We start from the raw sequence: 10,811 nt of genomic DNA, 5'->3' as shown, positions 1-10,811 counted from the left end.
GATAGATCATTTTTTCCTTTGAACATGTAAGACTGCTGTACTTGCTGTTTTCTCCTATAGTCCCTTAATTTGGGGTAGTCTTGTAACAATGGTTAAAGCTCACTTCTAAACTAGCCAGAGACCTGTGCGGTGTCAAGAGTTGGACTTGATGATCCTTAAGGGTCCCTTCCAACTCAGGATATTCTATGATTCTATGTATCAGCACTTGTGTAATGAGATGCTGTTTTGTGAAGCTGTATTCATAGGGCTTGGCATAAAAGTGGTTATAATTATTCTATAGCTTCAAAATAGTTACAGTTAATCTCAGGCAATGTAACTGATTAATCCATGTGATTTGCAGAGAAAACTTGTGCTTGAGCTTTTTTTCCTGTTTTAACTTTACATCTCACTACTCAAATTTTTATCTTAGTGTTCATATCACCTTGCAAGTTCAGACACGGGAGAAAGGACCTGCTTTTAACTGACAAAAGTGAGACTTTCAGTGTAAGCTACACTGGCAAATCCCTGTTCCCCAGCATTGAAGATGCTAACACAAAAACTTAATGCAACTGTTTAACATTTCTCTTTGAAACTGCTTTCTGAAAAGTAGTTATCTGAACATGTCACTCCCTTCCTTTGTGCGTGCATGTCTCAATCAAATGTGCTGCTCTCAGTAAGGATTGTACTTTCTCTTGTGTTAAGCAGTGATGCTGTGTTAAATCACAGTGACTGGATCTGCCGATGCCTCAAGGTACAAGCTTTCTCTGCAGACCATGTCCATGGTAAATCATCACAGCTTCTTAGGAAGGGTAAAATCACAAGTCCGACAGGTGGAATGCAACTGGCCTGCTGCTGTTTCTCCACCACAATTCAGCTATAGCAGCGAGATACAGCTGGTGCTGGGAGCTGACAGCAGCTGCCAGGCAGTGCAGCACAGCCCTGTATTGTTTCTGTGACTTGCAAAAAAAGCAGGTAGGGGGGAGAAGCCCAGTTTGCTGTGTCTTACAAAGAATAAGGCTTTTAACAATTCAAATCCTCCCTGAAAGATCTTTGAGGCAGCTTTGGCTAGGCTCCCCCTGCATGCAGGCAGGATCATCTCTGATGCCTGCCTGCCTATGTCAACGTGAAACAGCAAATGGAGCTTTCACTGGAGATGAATAAATAGCCCTAATGGTTCTGGACTGAAATAAAATACAGCATGCACTTACAGGGCCTTGGCAGGGAGCAAAAAGGAGCTACTGTACTTGGTACCCAGGCAACAAAGCTGATCACTGGCAAACAGTCCATTTGTTTTTTCCTGATGTGAAATTCACTGTTTATGGCTTTCATTTTCAAAGTATGCAGAGCTCCTACTGACTCGGGGTTAAGTGTGATTGTGTTATAATGTGCAAACAGATGCATATGATTTGTATCTGCTGTTCTCATTAAGCAGGGGTCAGCCAATGGACTCTGAATGCAGCCCGGTCTGACTCGCATCAGCGCTGCCTTAGGAGAAAGCTTCTTGACAGAGAATTGGTTTGAGCCTCAGCCCGGCATGGGACTGAAGTGCTCATCTGAGGAATGGTGCTAGAAAAGGCAGAAGGGTAAGCAGAGGTGGTGTGATTTGTTACAGGTCACAGACGGTCTGTGGCAGAGCCAGGAATAAATAGCACGCAGCAGTTAAGGTCCAGCCCACTCTGCTGGCTCAGAAAGCCTTGCAAATGCTGTTTCTGCTGCCACGCCAAAAAGAATGCTATTTTTATTTGTTATTCCCTTATTATAAAAATAAAATATGACCCAGGAATCAGCCATCTTTCCTAATTTCAGAAACCTACAGCTTTCAAGGTGCTATAAAGTCAGATTTGGCAATTGTTGTCTAAGGTGGCACCGTAGCAGATTTTAAATGGTGACCAGCAGAGCTTGGGAGTTCTGGCAGCCTGTGATGGCATCCATGAGAAACTGCCTGTTCCCACCAAGCCTAGAAGAGACCAGAGCCTTGTAAAGGGTCAAAACGTTACCAATTGCCTGTGCCCTTGCTTGGAGAGGGCATCTCCTACCTTCAAGTAGCACGCTTAACCTCCAATTGGGCAGAGAATCAAACATTTTGAGGTCATTGCTCCGCCTGCAATAATCTCAAAAATTTGCTGAACTCTGCTCTGGTGTTTGCCATCTGGAAACTCTCAGACTTTCCTCTGCATTTGGGTTTTTCCCCCTGCCATTGCACATCCTCCTGCAGCTTGTCAGGAAACAACCATGCAAGATTTGTCTTGTCTACGCCAAAGGAAAGGGCATTGCAACCCAAATTTTCCATGCCACAAAATCCCTCTTTGCCCGTGTTCTTTTTATTTAAATAGCTACATCTCACTGCACCACGCTGAACTGTGAGAACTGGAAGTCAGTATAGACCATGGCCATATAAGCCTATTGCAGATGTAAATAAAGAGAACAACAAATAGAAAGACGGAAGGAAGCCTGCTGTAATTACCCGAGACAAAGAGTATTAAATAATACAATAATTTCCCCAGGAAGAGATTATAGAGGATTGTGTGTAATGTCTCAGTTCTGAAGGGTTTAAAAAGTCGCCTTATAAAGAAAGTCTAATTAGAAGGGTACAGCTGTAAAGGAAAATGGTTATTTCATAAATCCTTTGGTAGAGTAATTTGGAAAAATACTGGTTTCTCTTCAGAAATAAAATAAATCATTTATTTGCATTAAATTATGCTTTGGGTGAAGATCCAAAACTCAAGGTTTTTGAAATTCACTTTGAGATGTTTTTCATTCCAGTTTGAAAGTGTAAGCAACTGAAAGTAAAATGAATAATTTCCATTACATCTTAATTTCCTTCCCTTTCCTTCCCTTTCCTTTCCTTCCCTTCCCTTTCCCTACACTTATTTATAAATATGCAGGCTTTTATAAATTATTTATATTAGTAGGATTTTGTACACCTATAAATGTACAAGTTTATTTCCTGAGGAGCATGTAGATCACATGGTTATGGTAATTTCTACCATTCAATTTCATCAAAAAGTCAAAAAAAGAAAAATGAGTTGTCATACCCAAGCAGCAGTCACTGTGGACACGTGGTCCAATGAGGTTAGATATGAAACCGTTGTTTGTGTCAAAATTTGCGTTCTCACTTCCCAAAAAAGTAAATATAACCCCAAAAAGAGGAAGGGAATGGAGAAAAGGGCGAAACTGGAGACACTGTAAATAGCATTTGCACAAATGCCCTGGTGGCATAAGTCACTGGTTTGACCCTAAACCTCCCCCGTGGCTGGTGCATACCTGTGGGGGTGGCAGGGGAATGCCATGCTGTGCCTTTCCAATACCTCTTGGCTCCCCACCTGGGTGGGCAAAGCGTGTCCTGCAGCGTGGAGCTTCCAGGGAGCAGGGTCCCCCACCACTGGCTCATGCTTCTGCCTTTGCCTGGCTGCTTTGTGGCCTCCCAGGTGTCCCAAAACTCTTCTTAACAAGTGCCGGTCTTTGTCTTGGGATGCCTCAGCCTTTTCCTTTATGAAAGTGCTAGAAAACAGGATTTCCTTCTTGGAAGGGTGAGAACGATGCTCCTAATTGCGTGCCTCCAGCTTTGCACTGTGCAAAGGCTGGTGACAACATGGGGTGGTTTTCAAGGAGCCCAGGAGGCGGGAGTGGGGATCTGAAGCAAAGATCCTCCAGACAAGAATGCCCCGCGGATGGGCACACCAGATCCTCACTGACTTTTGACACCCAAACCGGGCTTCTCGCTTTCACTAGCTGCTGGAGGTTTGCAGAAATCTTGGTGTGGATTTGACCAAATACATGCAGTAATCACTTTCTGTTCACACTGCATATTTTGCTCTAAAAGTAACTTTAACTCCAGTGTACTTGTGCATTATAGATTCTTTCAGTGGCAGAACAGCATAAACCTGGTAACATGGGCATAAATACACATCAAACAGCTTTATTTTGGAAAGCAGCTAATATTTTGTCTCTGGAAAAGCTGAATGCTCTGCGAGTACAAGCTTGCCAACTTCTCAGAAATACATGTGGCGATATGCTGGGCTCAAGATACATGTGTGAAGTTACAGAGACAGAGGGCAGGAAGTGTAGGAAGCTTTCAGAACCCATCTCCAGTGAGTCACCGTAGCCTGGAGAGCAACCACCCTGTGCAGCTTGATACCCTTCCAGTGTGTGATGAAGAAAGAAATAATTTTAATAGCTTTAACTGGTGCTCACCAGATCTGGTCCTGAGGGAGCCAGACTCGGGATCTAGTGGCGCTAAGTGTTACTGCTTGGTTTGTCCCCTTGTGGTAGCTGGAGGTCAGGGGGTCGACAAGCTTATTTACACCTTTTGTCCCAGAAATTGCAACAGAGCTTTGCCCGTCCTGGCTCTGCTTAGCCCACTCCTTCCTCAGGGGAGCTTTGGGCTTAACCTCTGTCTGCAGTTCCAGCTTCTTTGGGGTCACTGGAAGGGATTTTAGTGGCTCTTGCTGTGTCCTCCCTAAAGAACTGGGGGCAGCTCGCATGAAGGCCGTTTGCCCTTTGTGCCGAATTTCTAACCCCAGTGCAGAAGAAGAGGATGTCACTCAGAAGAGGAGGGCTTTCAGCAGTGCTCTCTCCTCATGCCCCAGCTAAAACAACAGCTTTCCTTGGCTTAACCTTCACCTCCCTCTATTATAGAGCCAGAGAATGTATGCTGATCTCTGCCCTTTTGCTCGCTGTAGCCATATTTTCCATGTGCTTTATGGCTTCATGTTGCAACTACTTACTTTTACAAGTGTTTACTTTGCTCTTTTTTCCTCTTCAGATTTAATTACCTTGTGATAGCCCTTCTCATATCTGATCCTTTAGCTTTGGAAAAGCACTAAATTTAAAAAAAGGTCTTCTGTGGGGCAAAGAGACGTACTACAGATGTGTCTTGCTGCCACCCACTTAGATGGAAAAAGGTAAAATGTTAAAAACAGAGGGCTTAGATTGTCATTATGTGTGTTCATGTGAAGCAAGAGTGGCTGTGGGCTTGTGCCATATGGGTTTGGGTTTGGACACGGCTCACAGCTGCTGGTTTAGTGGTTTATTACGGCAGGGTTGCCATGAAGACAGCAGGCGCTGACTAGTTACTGGGCTGCCGTTCCTCCCTGCCTCAGATTTCCAGCAGAAAGTTATCTGAAATCTGCATTAAGATGCAGGCAAAGGACGGCATGAGCTCTGCAAACAGAGGGGAGAAGGCAGAGGGCTTGGCTTTGCTTTGCTTTGCTTCGGTGCCAGATTTCCTCGCCTGCTGCTGGAGACCCAGGGATCTCCAGGTCTGTGTGATTTGGGCCCTGCCCGTCCTTTGGAGCATCTTGGTTTCGGCTTCAGTACTTGAAAGCAAATTCTGTGTGTGCAGTGAGTGACCGGCTGCAGGGCAGGCTGGTTGTGGGGCAGCTGATAAAGATACTGGGCCAACCACAGGAGAGGATCTGCCCCCAGGTCGGTGCCCTTGTGAGGAAAACCAACAGCACGACCTCTGTTTGCAGCCCTCACTGGCTCCTTTGTCTTCAGCCTGAAGAAACTCAAGCAGAGCTCTGCCTTCCAGGGCCACAGGAGAGTTTTGGGTCCATTTGTTTAACAAAAAGTATCCAGTCTGTACTTGCAGGAGGCCATCTGAACACGTGAATATACAGAAAAAGAAACAAACTAGCTTGAGGACATCTTGATTAACAACTTTGTGGGTAGCAGTTGCTCGTTTTAAATGCTTCATTTTGTGGTACCTTTCGCTGACTTGAACCCTTCCTCCTGTGTGTAAAACCATCACATAGTGAGCACAGGCAGGTCTGAAGGCCTCCCTGAACCAGAGACCTGCCTGGCAATGTCTGGATGCTTTTGGTTAAAACATTTGGACTAGCAAGAGGCGTTTGTGTGAGAAACCTTTATTGTTTTTCAGGTAGTAGAGACCAAAACAAGTCCATAGGGGATGTGTACAGTCAGAGTCCCATCCTGGACTCACTGCAGACACAACCACGGCATGACTGCGGTGGGAAGGGAGCTCTGGGCCCACCCAGAGCAGGGTGCCCAGGCCCACGTCCTGGTGGCTTTTGGAGATCCCCAAGGAGGAGCCCCCTCTGAGCAGCCTGTGCCAGGGCTCCAGCACCTGCCGTGCTGCTGGGGGTTTCCAGGGAACCTCTCATGTCCCACTTCTGGCCCAAATCCAGGCCCTCTGCAACCTCTCCCCACTCCTCGGGCGCTACTGGGCCCGTGTGCCTGTGCTGGTGGCCTTTGCTGTTATCTCGATCTCAAGCTGTGCTTTCTAAATTGCAGGGAAATAACGTATTTTGTGGTTAATGATTAAGACGTTCTTCTGGGAACCGTGACTTTGCTTGGAGGCATGGGGTTGCTTGCTAACATATGTTTAAAACCAGATGTCAAGGACACTCTCTGGAAGACGCCTGCGGGCACACGTTTAATGTGGGTTTTGACCCAAATCTACAAGTCTGTCTCTCTCTCATTTAGGGAAGGGATCAGTTCTCTTCCCATGGGTGAGAACAAGGCGCCTGCAGACTGCTTGCTGAGGGCGTTTTCTCAAAATCCCACCATCTTTTGTAGACCTTGGGGAAACGGCCGCGTGAGGAACAGGTTTGTGCTGTGCAGGGCTCTGGAAGGAACCAGACTGGTCAGAGGCACCAGAGCTGTCTTCAAAACACCAGCACCTGTGCAGGAAGCCTTAAAAATAAATAAATAAATACATAAATACATAAAAGAACAGAAGAGAAAAAATAAAAGGAAAAAAATTAGAAAGAAATAAAAAGAAAAGGAAAGGAAAGAAAAAAGGTAACCTTTCCCTATCTGGATACCCAGATGAAAGAGCCTAATCTTAAGTAAACAAAGTGCAACAATTACCTGACCTGGGTAGCAAGCAGTCTGGGGCAGCAGAGGTGCATGTATATTTCTAAAAACGTTACTGCAAGCAAAGATCTTTACACAGCTGGCAGCGAGACGTGGGCGCCGCTGAGGCTTGCATTTTCTCTGGGAACAAGTTTAAGCAGAATCCCCATCACCAGTCCCCGGAGCAGCGGGGGAAACGTGTTGCAGGCAAGGCTGAGCTGAGCCTCAGAGAGGGGTCTTGGGCAGATGTAACACGCTCAGCCCCCGAGCAGCGACTTCCAGCTGGGCCATGGCAAGCACTGGGTGTTTCTGCAGAGCAGAACCTATTTTACAAAAGGGGGTTTCACAATCTGCGAGGACATGTGCAGGCTACTGGATAGTCTGAATCTGGCATCTGGTCAGCCGGGTTTTATTTCAATTTGCATTTTAGAAACTCCTTAGGCATGGGAGGGCCCGTGAAATATTTCTCCATTATCCAAGTGCTTCAGGAAAACGATATCCAGAGCTCTGTTTCCATGATGTCACCTGGGGAGCACGTTGTCCCATTTCGTGCCTGCTTACCGGGGGGGGGGGGGGGGCGGGGATGGATAAGCATTTGTCCTTGTTTTAAAAATGGAGCTGTGGTGGTAGGAGAAAAGACCTAATTTTTATGAAATATTGCAAAGGGAGCTGGGTTCCACTGGCAGGCTTTGTGACGTTAGAGGGTGACATTAGGGCTGATCTTGAAGCACCATTCTCAAACCAGGGGTGGAAAGAAGCCTCCTTTTCCCAGAGGGGGTTTCCAGGGGAGGGTTTGTCAGAAGGGGAAATCCAGAAGCAATAACATTGCTCTGTCTCCTTGATGGCTTTCAGCTGCCCAGGCCCTGGGTGGCTGCTGTAATGTACTAAGGCAATGCAAACGCAAAATTGCTGCACCCCACACAAGTATTAGGGCAGACAGAAAACTTGTTGGGCTCTCCTTGGCCGGTTCATAATCCCAGCTTTCCCTAAACCATCAACATCTTGCTTCAGCAGCTCCCCCACCCATGTGGCCACCTATCTCTGCTTTACGTCCCCGTCCTGGCCACCACCCCGTAGCTGCTGGTGTAGCAGGAACCTTGTGTACACACGGGGCATGCCGCAGCCCACACCAGCTGGATCCTTTCCAGGACTCTCCTTATCGATACCTGTTAATGCTGGCTTAAATATATTTTTCCAGCTGTCAGTCTTGCTGAGCTAAAAAAAGAAAAAAGAAAAAAAAGAAAAGTCAAATTGCTGCCCTCGGAGATAAGGCTTGTGGATGGATTTGCAGACTTCTTTGGGGCTGGAATAAGAGAAATTCAAAATGCATTTGGTTTGCTGAGCTGCTGGGGGAAGAAATGAATCCAGCAGGGTCCCTGTGTCCAGCAGTGTGTGCAGAAAAAGTGCAAGGTGCCTCACGGAGACCTGTCCCCTGGGTGAGAAACTCGGTTGTCATTCCATTCACAAAATCTGCTGAATTCAGTGTCTGCAGGGTTGCCATGGCGAGGACGGAGCTGCTATTTTTGACTCATAGTGCTGCGATTGTCCGGGGACCACGGCACTCCTCTGAGAGAGGCTGTCCCTGGCCGGTGCTGTGCTCTGAAGCTGGGCTTATCATCCCCAGGAGATAAGATAAGTGTCCCCCCTTTATGCACTAGGAATTACCTCAAGTGTTAAAAAGACATCGCTAAGCCTTCAGACATCTTTTGTCTCTGTGCTGGGTGCTTCAAATAGAATTACGAGGTTTGGCTGCCCGAATTTTATTCTTTGCTCTGAAAAGAGTTAAAGAAATTTGTGTTGGGGTTGCAAGACCATCCCTGTAGGAGCAGGACTGGCTGCAGGAAAGAGCAACGGGAGGGTTCATTTCCAAAGCTCAGAGTTTCTCCTAGGGCTGTGGGCTGAGAAGCAAAGTCTTTGCCTCTCATCAAAGAACAAATTTAAGGCTGCATTTGGCTGAATCACTTGTACCTGAAGGAGCCTCTCCCTAGAGTCTCATTTGGCCCCGTGTAGCATTTCCTCCTTTTGCTTACACCTCTTCCTCTGCCTGCCTCAGCCCCCACGCATGCACCTTGTTTGCAGTGTTGCTTTTCCTGCCACATCCCTGTCATGACAGCAGCCAGATGCGGATCATGTTTGCTGAATTCAGGAATTCCGCCCCGGTTCCGCTGCTCCCCAGCCGGAGGATGCTCTGTGTTTGTTGCTTGAACTCTCCATGCTCCATGCAGGGAGCACAGAGCCAGAAAGCCTGGCACGGCACGGCTGGAGGGGTGCCAGAGGCACGGGGGGACGGCTTTCCCCTGCGTCAGTGGGGAAGGGAAGAGCCTGAAGCAAGCCTGAGACCCGAGCAAGCACCCCAAGCAAAAGCCAGATCCCAGAGGGGCTCGGCAGCCCAGGCACCTGGTGCCACACAGAACTAAAGGGCTTGTGGAGGTGCCCAGTTTAATGCTGGTGGGTGCTCAGGCCCCTGAGTGAAGGTTGGTGCTTGTTCTGTGCGCAGTGCTGGAGCAAGGTGGACCAAATACATTGCTGTTAGCCCCTGCACCAAAGTGCAGGACTTCCAACCCCCAGAATGACTTTGCCTGGCTGGTGGCTGTTCTTTGTGGGCAAATCCATGAGCAGCTGATATTATTTTTAGTTCCCAGCAGCCTTACCTTGGGCACAGGGGCACAGCACTCTCTCAAGGAGAAAGATGCTCCCTCCCCAGCCGCTGCATCTCAAACACGTGCCAGGGAGAGCTCATGGGGCTGTGCATGGTGCCCGGGGGGACAAACCCCAAAGGTGCAGGGGGCTGCTGTCCCCAAGGACCATGCGACCAAGGGAACAGGACAGGCAGCGGCCAGCACAGGCACTTCCCACTGCTTTGGCAACGGGAACACTTAATTCTTTGTCACCCTGGTAACGATGCCCCAAGAGCAGCGGAGAGGAAACAGCAGATGTTGTACTCTCGATTATTTTCCCTCAAACTCCGGTAAGCAGGCGCAGGTGTCCTTGGCCTTCCCTCCCAAGGTATTTATTGTGCCCGGCCGCCTCCGCAGCTCTGTGTCAGCTCCCCGCATGATGCTCTGCCAGGCAGGACATGCCCTGCCAGCGCTCCCAGCCCTGCAGCCTGTGAGCATCCTGCCCGCATGGGAGCCATTGCTCATTTCTGCGAGGTGTCTTGTCCAATAGCTCATTTTTTAAATACAGCTAAGGTCCCCGGGAGCTTGTACAGGCTGGTGGGGCACTGCTCCCCATAGGCACAGGGGGTGTGAGGACACTGCATGTCCCACTGGCTGCCTGGGGCTTGGTGGGACTTTGGGAAGCATCAGCATGACGTTGTCTGAAGCCCTGCTCAGACACGGTAACTACTTGGGGTGCAGGGCAATGATAGTCACACACACAGCTACTTGCACATATTGTAGTATTTACTCTGTCAGAGAGAAATTTCCTACCAAGGAAGCAAAAAGACTGGAAAAAAAAAAAAAAAAAAGAAAAAAAAAAAAAAAAGTATTTCCAGGTAATTAAGATCTCTCTCTGAATTCAGATGACATTCAAGCACGCGAAATCCCCGGCGCTTCGTGCTGCTATTGTCTGTGTCAGTGCTGCTTTTGGGATGTTCTCTGTAACTGCGTGTTTTGTGGGACCATCCTTCCTCAGGAACTTGTGGGTGACGAACACTTCTCCTTTCAATTCAGCAGGGAATTCTGCTCCGACACCAAGAACGCTGCTGTCTGTAATTGCCGTGGGTAGGCTGGAGAAGCTGTGCAAGGACTCAAGCCTGTGGTTCGTGCTCAGAGTCCTGCTAGCACAGGCACACCCAAACCAGCCAAATTGCCAACAGCCAGGATGAGCAATTGCACAGAAATAAATCTCCAATTCATTTTAATAGCTCCAAATCTGAAGTTGCTGGAGGCTAATTATAGAAGCTTTGACAGTTCAAGGATTAAAATTATCTTAATAGTTTAACAGTATAAACACACTGACTCATTGCACTGACAGTCTCCTGAGCGGCGTGTTCACCTGTGAGCTAGAGG

This window comes from Aythya ferina (genome assembly GCF_964211825.1).
Source record: "Aythya ferina genome assembly, chromosome: 5".
In the NCBI taxonomy this organism is placed as follows: domain Eukaryota; kingdom Metazoa; phylum Chordata; class Aves; order Anseriformes; family Anatidae; genus Aythya; species Aythya ferina.
The sequence above is the reverse complement of the archived record's forward strand: the minus strand, read 5'-3'. Positions refer to the sequence as shown.